The sequence below is a fragment of the Protomyctophum parallelum genome, assembly GCF_964188405.1.
Source record: "Protomyctophum parallelum genome assembly, chromosome: 7".
Classification (NCBI taxonomy): Eukaryota; Metazoa; Chordata; class Actinopteri; order Myctophiformes; family Myctophidae; genus Protomyctophum; species Protomyctophum parallelum.
Window position 1 is genome coordinate 49,435,966 of NC_139705.1, and position 12,382 is coordinate 49,448,347.

Genomic DNA, 12,382 nt, shown 5'->3' on the forward strand with positions numbered 1-12,382 from the left:
TGATGAAAAACGAGGTTATTTTTTTTTTTTCAAAAATTCAAAAAACGATGGGCTATAACCCATGTTTTTTGAAATTTTGAAATCCTCAAAAATGATTAAAAATTGCGTGCTATAGTATGCCGTACGGTAGGGGCTATAGCCCATGTTCAAAAATTATGAAAAACGAGGATTTTTTTTTTCAAAAATTAAAAAAACGATGGGCTATAACCCATGTTTTTTGAATTTTTGAATTTTTTTGAAATCCTCAAAAATGATTAAAAACTGTGTGCTATAGTATGCCGTACGGTAGTGGCTATAGCCCATGTTCGAAAATGATGAAAAACGAGTTTTTTTTCATTTTCAAAAATTAAAAAAACGATGGGCTATAACCCATGTTTTCTTTTACTTTGAATTTTTTTGAAATCCTCAAAAATGATTAAAAACTGCGTGCTATAGTATCCCGTACGGTAGGGGCTATAGCCCATGTTCAAAAATGATGAAAAACAAGTTTTTTTTTTTTTTTTAAACATTCAAAAAATGATGGGCTATAACCCATGTTTTTAGAATTTTTGAAATTTTTTGAAATCCTCAAAAATGATTAAAAACTGCGTGCTATAGTATGCCGTACGGTAGGGGCTATAGCCCATGTTCAAAAATGATGAAAAACGATTTTTTTTTAAATTCAAAAAACGATGGGCTATAATCCATGTTTTTTGAAATTTTGAATTTTTTTGAAATCCTCAAAAATGATTAAAAACTGCGTGCTATAGTATGCCGTACGGTAGGGGCTATAGCCCATGTTCAAAAATGATGAAAAACGAGGTTATTTTTTTTTTTTCAAAAATTCAAAAAACGATGGGCTATAACCCATGTTTTTTGAAATTTTGAAATCCTCAAAAATGATTAAAAATTGCGTGCTATAGTATGCCGTACGGTAGGGGCTATAGCCCATGTTCAAAAATTATGAAAAACGAGGATTTTTTTTTTTCAAAAATTAAAAAAACGATGGGCTATAACCCATGTTTTTTGAATTTTTGAATTTTTTTGAAATCCTCAAAAATGATTAAAAACTGTGTGCTATAGTATGCCGTACGGTAGTGGCTACAGCCCATGTTCGAAAATGATGAAAAACGAGTTTTTTTTCATTTTCAAAAATAAAAAAAACGATGGGCTATAACCCATGTTTTTTGAAATTTTGAATTTTTTTGAAATCCTCAAAAATGATTAAAAACGGCGTGCTATAGTATGCCGTACGGTAGGGGCTATAGCCCATGTTCAAAAATGATGAAAAACGAGGTTATTCTTTTTTTCAAAAATTCAAAAAACGATGGGCTATAACCCATGTTTTTTGAAATTTTGATTTTTTTTGAAATCCTCAAAAATGATTAAAAACTGCGTGCTATAGTATGCCGTACGGTAGGGGCTATAGCCCATGTTCAAAAATGATGAAAAACAAGGTTTTTTTTTTCTTTTTCAAAAATTCAAAAAATGATGGGCTATAACCCATGTTTTTAGAAATTTTGAATTTTTTTGAAATCCTCAAAAATGATTAAAAACTGCGTGCTATAGTATGCCGTACGGTAGGGGCTATAGCCCATGTTCAAAATTGATGAAAAACGAGGTTATTTTTTTTTTCAAAAATTCAAAAAACGATGGGCTATAACCCATGTTTTTTTTTATTTTGAATTTTTTTGAAATCCTCAAAAATGATTAAAAACTGCGTGCTATAGTATGCCGTACGGTAGGGGCTATAGCCCATGTTCAAAATTGATGAAAAACGAGGTTATTTTTTTTTCCAAAAATTCAAAAAACGATGGGCTATAACCCATGTTTTTTTTTTTTTTGAATTTTTTTGAAATCCTCAAAAATGATTAAAAATTGCGTGCTATAGTATGCCATACGGTAGGGGCTATAGCCCATGTTAAAACATGATGAAAAACAAGGTTTCTTTTTTTTTTCAAAAATTCAAAAAACGATGGGCTATTATGACCCATGTTTTCTGATTTTTTTTTTTTTTTTCAAATCCTCAAAAATGATTAAAAATGGCGTGCTATAGTATGCCGTAGGGTAGGGGCTATAGCCCATTTTCAAAAATGATGAAAAACGAGGTTATTTTGTTTTTTTCAAAAATTAAAAAAACGATGGGCTATAACCCATGTTTTTTGAAATGTTTTGAAATCCTCAAAAATGATTAAAAACTGCGTGCTATAGTATGCCGTACGGTAGGGGCTATAGCCCATGTTCAAAAATGATGAAAAACGAGGTTATTTTTTTTTTCAAAAATTCAGAAAACGATGGGTTATAACCCATGTTTTTGAAATTTTGAATTTTTTTGAAATCCTCAAAAATGATTAAAAACTGCGTGCTATATGCCGTACGGTAGGGGCTATAGCCCATGTTCAAAATTGATGAAAAACGAGGTTATTTTTTTTCCAAAAATTCAAAAAACGATGGGCTATAACCCATGTTTTTTTTTTTTTTGAATTTTTTTGAAATCCTCAAAAATGATTAAAAATGGCGTGCTATAGTATGCTGTACGGTATGGGCTATAGCCCATGTTCAAAAATGATGAAAAACGAGGTTACATTTTTTTTTCAAAAATTCAAAAAACGATGGGCTATTATGACCCATGTTTTCTGATATTTTTTTTTTTTTTTCAAATCCTCAAAAATGATTAAAAATGGCGTGCTATAGTATGCCGTAGGGTAGGGGCTATAGCCCATTTTCAAAAATGATGAAAAACGAGGTTATTTTGTTTTTTTCAAAAATTAAAAAAACGATGGGCTATAACCCATGTTTTTTTAAATGTTTTGAAATCCTCAAAAATGATTAAAAACTGCGTGCTATAGTATGCCGTACGGTAGGGGCTATAGCCCATGTTCAAAAATGATGAAAAACGAGGTTATTTTTTTTTTCAAAAATTCAGAAAACGATGGGTTATAACCCATGTTTTTGAAATTTTGAATTTTTTTGAAATCCTCAAAAATGATTAAAAACGGCGTGCTATAGTATGCCGTACGGTAGGGGCTATAGCCCATGTTCAAAAATGATGAAAAACGAGGTTATTTTTTTTTTCAAAAAATCAAAAAACGATGGGCTATTATGACCCATGTTTTTTGATTTTTTTTTTAAATCCTCAAAAATGATTAAAAACTGCGTGCTATAGTATGCCGTACGGTAGGGGCTATAGCCCATGTTCAAAAATGATGAAAAACGAGGTTATTCTTTTTTTCAAAAATTCAAAAAATGATGGGCTATAACCCATGTTTTTTGAAATTTTGAATTTTTTTGAAATCCTCAAAAATGATTAAAAACTGCGTGCTATAGTATGCCGTACGGTAGGGGCTATAGCCCATGTTCAAAATTGATGAAAAACGAGGTTATTTTTTTTTCCAAAAATTCAAAAAACGATGGGCTATAACCCATGTTTTTTTTTTTTTTGAATTTTTTTGAAATCCTCAAAAATGATTAAAAATTGCGTGCTATAGTATGCCATACGGTAGGGGCTATAGCCCATGTTAAAACATGATGAAAAACAAGGTTTCTTTTTTTTTTCAAAAATTCAAAAAATGATGGGCTATAACCCATGTTTTTTTAAATTTTGAAATTTTTTGAAATCCTCAAAAATGATTAAAAACTGCGTGCTATAGTATGCCGTACGGTAGGGGATATAGCCCATGTTCAAAAATGATGAAAAACAAGGTTATTTATTTTTTTCAAAAATTCAAAAAACGATGGGCTATAACCAATGTTTTTTGAAATTTTGAATGATTAAAAATTTCGTGCTATAGTATGCCGTACGGTAGGGGCTATAGCCCATGTTCAAAAATGATGAAAAACGAGGTTATTTATTTTTTTCAAAAATTCAAAAAACGATGGGCTATAACCCATGTTTTTTGAAATTTGGAATTTTTTTGAAATCCTCAAAAATGATTAAAAACTGCGTGCTATAGTATGCCGTACGGTAGGGGCTATAGCCCATGTTCAAAAATGATGAAAAACGAGGTTATTTGTTTTTCTTCAAAAATTCAAAAAACGATGGGCTATAATCCATGTTTTTTGAAATTTTGAAATTTTTTGAAATCCTCAAAAATGATAAAAAATTGCGTGCTATAGTATGCCATACGGTAGGGGCTATAGCCCATGTTCAAAAATGATGAAAAACAAGGTTTCTTTTTTTTTTTCAAAAATTCAAAAAATGATGGGCTATAACCCATGTTTTTTGAAATTTTGAAATTTTTTGAAATCCTCAAAAATGATTAAAAACTGCGTGCTATAGTATGCCGTACGGTAGGGGCTATAGCCCATGTTCAAAAATGATGAAAAACGAGGTTATTTTTTTTTTCAAAAATTCAAAAAACGATGGGCTATAATCCATGTTTTTTGAAAATTTGATTTTTTTTGAAATCCTCAAAAATGATTAAAAACTGCGTGCTATAGTATGCCGTAGGGTAGGGGCTATAGCCCATGTTCAAAAATGATGAAAAACGAGGTTATTTTTTTTTTCAAAAATTCAAAAAACGATGGGCTATAACCAATGTTTTTTGAAATTTTGAATGATTAAAAATTGCGTGCTATAGTATGCCGTACGGTAGGGGCTATAGCCCATGTTCAAAAATGATGAAAAACGAGGTTATTTATTTTTTTCAAAAATTCAAAAAACGATGGGCTATAACCCATGTTTTTTTAAATTTTGAATTTTTTTGAAATCCTCAAAAATGATTAAAAACTGCGTGCTATAGTATGCCGTACGGTAGGGGCTATAGCCCATGTTCAAAAATTATGAAAAACGAGGTTATTTATTTTTTTCAAAAATTCAAAAAACGATGGGCTATAACCCATGTTTTTTGAAATGTTGAATTTTTTTGAAATCCTCAAAAATGATTAAAAACTGCGTGCTATAGTATGCCGTACGGTAGGGGCTATAGCCCATGTTAAAAATGATGAAAAACAAGGTTTCTTTTTTTTTTCAAAAATTCAAAAAATGATGGGCTATAACCCATGTTTTTTGAAATTTTGAATTTTTTTGAAATCCTCAAAAATGATTAAAAACTGCGTGCTATAGTATGCCGTACGGTAGGGGCTATAGCCCATGTTCAAAAATGATGAAAAACGAGTTTTTTTTCTTTTTCAAAAATTCAAAAAACGATGGGCTAAAACCCATGTTTTTTGAAATTTTGATTTTTTTTGAAATCCTCAAAAATGATTAAAAACTGCGTGCTATAGTATGCCATACGGTAGGGGCTATAGCCCATGTTCAAAATTGATGAAAAACGAGGTTATTTTTTTTTTCAAAAATTCAAAAAACGATGGGCTATAACCCATGTTTTTTTTTTTTTTGAATTTTTTTGAAATCCTCAAAAATGATTAAAAATTGCGTGCTATAGTATGCCATACGGTAGGGGCTATAGCCCATGTTCAAAAATGATGAAAAACAAGGTTTCTTTTTTTTTTCAAAAATTCAAAAAATGATGGGCTATAACCCATGTTTTTTGAAATGTTGAATTTTTTTGAAATCCTCAAAAATGATTAAAAACTGCGTGCTATAGTATGCCGTACGGTAGGGGCTATAGCCCATGTTCAAAAATGATGAAAAACGAGGTTATTTTTTTTTCTTCAAATATTCAAAAAACGATGGGCTATAACCCATGTTTTTTGAAATTTTGAATTTTTTTGAAATCGTCAAAAATGATTAAAAACTGCGTGCTATAGTATGCCGTACGGTAGGGGCTATAGCCCATGTTCAAAAATGATGAAAAACAAGGTTATTTTTTTTTTCAAAAATTAAAAAAACGATGGGCTATAACCCATGTTTTCTTTTACTTTGAATTTTTTTGAAATCCTCAAAAATGATTAAAAACTGCGTGCTATAGTATCCCGTACGGTAGGGGCTATAGCCCATGTTCAAAAATGATGAAAAACAAGTTTTTTTTTTTTTTTTAAACATTCAAAAAATGATGGGCTATAACCCATGTTTTTAGAATTTTTGAAATTTTTTGAAATCCTCAAAAATTATTAAAAACTGCGTGCTATAGTATGCCGTACGGTAGGGGCTATAGCCCATGTTCAAAAATGATGAAAAACGATTTTTTTTTAAATTCAAAAAACGATGGGCTATAATCCATGTTTTTTGAAATTTTGAATTTTTTTGAAATCCTCAAAAATGATTAAAAACTGCGTGCTATAGTATGCCGTACGGTAGGGGCTATAGCCCATGTTCAAAAATGATGAAAAACGAGGTTATTTTTTTTTTTTCAAAAATTCAAAAAACGATGGGCTATAACCCATGTTTTTTGAAATTTTGAAATCCTCAAAAATGATTAAAAATTGCGTGCTATAGTATGCCGTACGGTAGGGGCTATAGCCCATGTTCAAAAATTATGAAAAACGAGGATTTTTTTTTTCAAAAATTAAAAAAACGATGGGCTATAACCCATGTTTTTTGAATTTTTGAATTTTTTTGAAATCCTCAAAAATGATTAAAAACTGTGTGCTATAGTATGCCGTACGGTAGTGGCTATAGCCCATGTTCGAAAATGATGAAAAACGAGTTTTTTTTCATTTTCAAAAATTAAAAAAACGATGGGCTATAACCCATGTTTTCTTTTACTTTGAATTTTTTTGAAATCCTCAAAAATGATTAAAAACTGCGTGCTATAGTATCCCGTACGGTAGGGGCTATAGCCCATGTTCAAAAATGATGAAAAACAAGTTTTTTTTTTTTTTTTAAACATTCAAAAAATGATGGGCTATAACCCATGTTTTTAGAATTTTTGAAATTTTTTGAAATCCTCAAAAATGATTAAAAACTGCGTGCTATAGTATGCCGTACGGTAGGGGCTATAGCCCATGTTCAAAAATGATGAAAAACGATTTTTTTTTAAATTCAAAAAACGATGGGCTATAATCCATGTTTTTTGAAATTTTGAATTTTTTTGAAATCCTCAAAAATGATTAAAAACTGCGTGCTATAGTATGCCGTACGGTAGGGGCTATAGCCCATGTTCAAAAATGATGAAAAACGAGGTTATTTTTTTTTTTTCAAAAATTCAAAAAACGATGGGCTATAACCCATGTTTTTTGAAATTTTGAAATCCTCAAAAATGATTAAAAATTGCGTGCTATAGTATGCCGTACGGTAGGGGCTATAGCCCATGTTCAAAAATTATGAAAAACGAGGATTTTTTTTTTTCAAAAATTAAAAAAACGATGGGCTATAACCCATGTTTTTTGAATTTTTGAATTTTTTTGAAATCCTCAAAAATGATTAAAAACTGTGTGCTATAGTATGCCGTACGGTAGTGGCTACAGCCCATGTTCGAAAATGATGAAAAACGAGTTTTTTTTCATTTTCAAAAATAAAAAAAACGATGGGCTATAACCCATGTTTTTTGAAATTTTGAATTTTTTTGAAATCCTCAAAAATGATTAAAAACGGCGTGCTATAGTATGCCGTACGGTAGGGGCTATAGCCCATGTTCAAAAATGATGAAAAACGAGGTTATTCTTTTTTTCAAAAATTCAAAAAACGATGGGCTATAACCCATGTTTTTTGAAATTTTGATTTTTTTTGAAATCCTCAAAAATGATTAAAAACTGCGTGCTATAGTATGCCGTACGGTAGGGGCTATAGCCCATGTTCAAAAATGATGAAAAACAAGGTTTTTTTTTTCTTTTTCAAAAATTCAAAAAATGATGGGCTATAACCCATGTTTTTAGAAATTTTGAATTTTTTTGAAATCCTCAAAAATGATTAAAAACTGCGTGCTATAGTATGCCGTACGGTAGGGGCTATAGCCCATGTTCAAAATTGATGAAAAACGAGGTTATTTTTTTTTTCAAAAATTCAAAAAACGATGGGCTATAACCCATGTTTTTTTTTATTTTGAATTTTTTTGAAATCCTCAAAAATGATTAAAAACTGCGTGCTATAGTATGCCGTACGGTAGGGGCTATAGCCCATGTTCAAAAATGATGAAAAACGAGGTTATTTTTTTTTTTTCAAAAATTCAAAAAACGATGGGCTATAACCCATGTTTTTTGAAATTTTGAAATCCTCAAAAATGATTAAAAATTGCGTGCTATAGTATGCCGTACGGTAGGGGCTATAGCCCATGTTCAAAAATTATGAAAAACGAGGATTTTTTTTTTTCAAAAATTAAAAAAACGATGGGCTATAACCCATGTTTTTTGAATTTTTGAATTTTTTTGAAATCCTCAAAAATGATTAAAAACTGTGTGCTATAGTATGCCGTACGGTAGTGGCTACAGCCCATGTTCGAAAATGATGAAAAACGAGTTTTTTTTCATTTTCAAAAATAAAAAAAACGATGGGCTATAACCCATGTTTTTTGAAATTTTGAATTTTTTTGAAATCCTCAAAAATGATTAAAAACGGCGTGCTATAGTATGCCGTACGGTAGGGGCTATAGCCCATGTTCAAAAATGATGAAAAACGAGGTTATTCTTTTTTTCAAAAATTCAAAAAACGATGGGCTATAACCCATGTTTTTTGAAATTTTGATTTTTTTTGAAATCCTCAAAAATGATTAAAAACTGCGTGCTATAGTATGCCGTACGGTAGGGGCTATAGCCCATGTTCAAAAATGATGAAAAACAAGGTTTTTTTTTTCTTTTTCAAAAATTCAAAAAATGATGGGCTATAACCCATGTTTTTAGAAATTTTGAATTTTTTTGAAATCCTCAAAAATGATTAAAAACTGCGTGCTATAGTATGCCGTACGGTAGGGGCTATAGCCCATGTTCAAAATTGATGAAAAACAAGGTTATTTTTTTTTTCAAAAATTCAAAAAACGATGGGCTATAACCCATGTTTTTTTTTATTTTGAATTTTTTTGAAATCCTCAAAAATGATTAAAAATTGCGTGCTATAGTATGCCGTACGGTAGGGGCTATAGCCCATGTTCAAAAATTATGAAAAACGAGGATTTTTTTTTTTCAAAAATTAAAAAAACGATGGGCTATAACCCATGTTTTTTGAATTTTTGAATTTTTTTGAAATCCTCAAAAATGATTAAAAACTGTGTGCTATAGTATGCCGTACGGTAGTGGCTATAGCCCATGTTCGAAAATGATGAAAAACGAGTTTTTTTTCATTTTCAAAAATTAAAAAAACGATGGGCTATAACCCATGTTTTTTGAAATTTTGAATTTTTTGAAATCCTCAAAAATGATTAAAAACGGCGTGCTATAGTATGCCGTACGGTAGGGGCTATAGCCCATGTTCAAAAATGATGAAAAACGAGGTTATTCTTTTTTTCAAAAATTCAAAAAACGATGGGCTATAATCCATGTTTTTTGAAAATTTGAAATTTTTTGAAATCCTCAAAAATGATTAAAAACTGCGTGCTATAGTATGCCGTACGGTAGGGGCTATAGCCCATGTTCAAAAATGATGAAAAACAAGGTTTTTTTTTTCTTTTTCAAAAATTCAAAAAATGATGGGCTATAACCCATGTTTTTAGAAATTTTGAATTTTTTTGAAATCCTCAAAAATGATTAAAAACTGCGTGCTATAGTATGCCGTACGGTAGGGGCTATAGCCCATGTTCAAAATTGATAAAAAACGAGGTTATTTTTTTTTCAAAAATTCAAAAAACGATGGGCTATAACCCATGTTTTTTTTTATTTTGAATTTTTTTGAAATCCTCAAAAATGATAAAAAATTGCGTGCTATAGTATGCCATACGGTAGGGGCTATAGCCCATGTTCAAAAATGATGAAAAACAAGGTTTCTTTTTTTTTTCAAAAATTCAAAAAATGATGGGCTATAACCCATGTTTTTTGAAATTTTGAAATTTTTTGAAATCCTCAAAAATGATTAAAAACTGCGTGCTATAGTATGCCGTACGGTAGGGGCTATAGCCCATGTTCAAAAATGATGAAAAACGAGTTTTTTTTCTTTTTCAAAAATTCAAAAAACGATGGGCTATAACCCATGTTTTTTGATTTTTTTTTTTTTTTTAATCCTCAAAAATGATTAAAAACTGCGTGCTATAGTATGCCGTACGGTAGGGGCTATAGCCCATGTTCAAAATTGATGAAAAACGAGGTTATTTTTTTTTTCAAAAATTCAAAAAACGATGGGCTATAACCCATGTTTTTTTTTATTTTGAATTTTTTTGAAATCCTCAAAAATGATTAAAAATTGCGTGCTATAGTATGCCATACGGTAGGGGCTATAGCCCATGTTCAAAAATGATGAAAAACAAGGTTTCTTTTTTTTTTCAAAAATTCAAAAAATGATGGGCTATAACCCATGTTTTTTGAAATTTTGAAAAAAATTTAAATCCTCAAAAATGATTAAAAACTGCGTGCTATAGTATGCCGTACGGTAGGGGCTATAGCCCATGTTCAAAAATGATGAAAAACGAGGTTATTCTTTTTTTCAAAAATTCAAAAAACGATGGGCTATAATCCATGTTTTTTGAAATTTTGAATTTTTTTGAAATCCTCAAAAATGATTAAAAACTGCGTGCTATAGTATGCCGTACGGTAGGGGCTATAGCCCATGTTCAAAAATGATGAAAAACGAGTTTTTTTTTTTTTTTCAAAAATTAAAAAAACGATGGGCTATAACCCATGTTTTTTGAAATTTTGAAATTTTTTGAAATCCTCAAAAATGATTAAAAACGGCGTGCTATAGTATGTCGTACGGTAGGGGCTATAGCCCATGTTCAAAAATGATGAAAAACGAGGTTATTTTTTTTTTCAAAAATTCAAAAAACGATGGGCTATAACCCATGTTTTTTGAAATTTTGATTTTTTTTTAAATCCTCAAAAATGATTAAAAACTGCGTGCTATAGTATGCCGTACGGTAGGGGCTATAGCCCATGTTCAAAAATGATGAAAAACGAGGTTATTTCTTTTCTCAAAAAATTAAAAAACGATGGGCTATAACCCATGTTTTTTTTAATTTTTTTTTTTTTTTTAATCCTCAAAAATGATTAAAAACTGCGTGCTATAGTATGCCGTACGGTAGGGGCTATACATTGACATAACAACGCGTCATCAGAGCGGAGGGAGGGGCGTCAGCTGCGACTCCGCGGCTCCGCCCACCCCCCGGGGTAAGATTTGTGATTTGTGATTTGCTCTCGTTCACTGCAATGCAATTTGCGGCATTTTCAAAACAATATTGCGCAGAGTAGCGATTATCTAACGTATTTGCAATGCCATACGTTGAAAGATCTGTTGCCCGCGGACAAGGCACGTTACCTCCGAAAGTTAGATATTATCGGCATAGGTGTTTGCCGTATGTGATTAAGGATTGGAAAAAGTTGCATTGGCAGCCATAGAAAATTCTGCCCGGGGTAAAACACCGGATGTGATGTTTTTGGGTGTTCCTGTCTTGTTAAAAAACCGGCTGTGACGTTTTTGGGCGTTCCTGTCTTGTTTCGTGTCAGTGTATAGCCCATGTTCAAAAATGATGAAAAACTAGGTAATTTTTTTTTTCAAAAATTCAAAAAACGATGGGCTATAACCCATGTTTTTTGAAATGTTGATTTTTTTTTAAATCCTCAAAAATGATTAAAAACTGCGTGCTATAGTATGCCGTACGGTAGGGGCTATAGCCCATGTTCAAAAATGATGAAAAACGAGGTTATTTGTTTTTCTTCAAAAATTCAAAAAACGATGGGCTATAACCCATGTTTTTTGAAATTTTGAATTTTTTTGAAATCGTCAAAAATGATTAAAAACTGCGTGCTATAGTATGCCGTACGGTAGGGGCTATAGCCCATGTTCAAAAATGATGAAAAACAAGGTTATTTTTTTTTTCAAAAATTAAAAAAACGATGGGCTATAACCCATGTTTTCTTTTACTTTGAATTTTTTTGAAATCCTCAAAAATGATTAAAAACTGCGTGCTATAGTATCCCGTACGGTAGGGGCTATAGCCCATGCTCAAAAATGATGAAAAACAAGTTTTTTTTTTTTTTTTAAACATTCAAAAAATGATGGGCTATAACCCATGTTTTTAGAATTTTTGAAATTTTTTGAAATCCTCAAAAATGATTAAAAACTGCGTGCTATAGTATGCCGTACGGTAGGGGCTATAGCCCATGTTCAAAAATGATGAAAAACGAGGTTATTATTTTTTTCAAAAATTCAAAAAACGATGGGCTATAACCCATGTTTTTTGAAATTTTGAAATCCTCAAAAATGATTAAAAATTGCGTGCTATAGTATGCCGTACGGTAGGGGCTATAGCCCATGTTCAAAAATGATGAAAAACGAGGATTTTTTTTTTTTCAAAAATTAAAAAAACGATGGGCTATAACCCATGTTTTTTGAATTTTTGAATTTTTTTGAAATCCTCAAAAATGATTAAAAACTGTGTGCTATAGTATGCCGTACGGTAGTGGCTATAGCCCATGTTCGAAA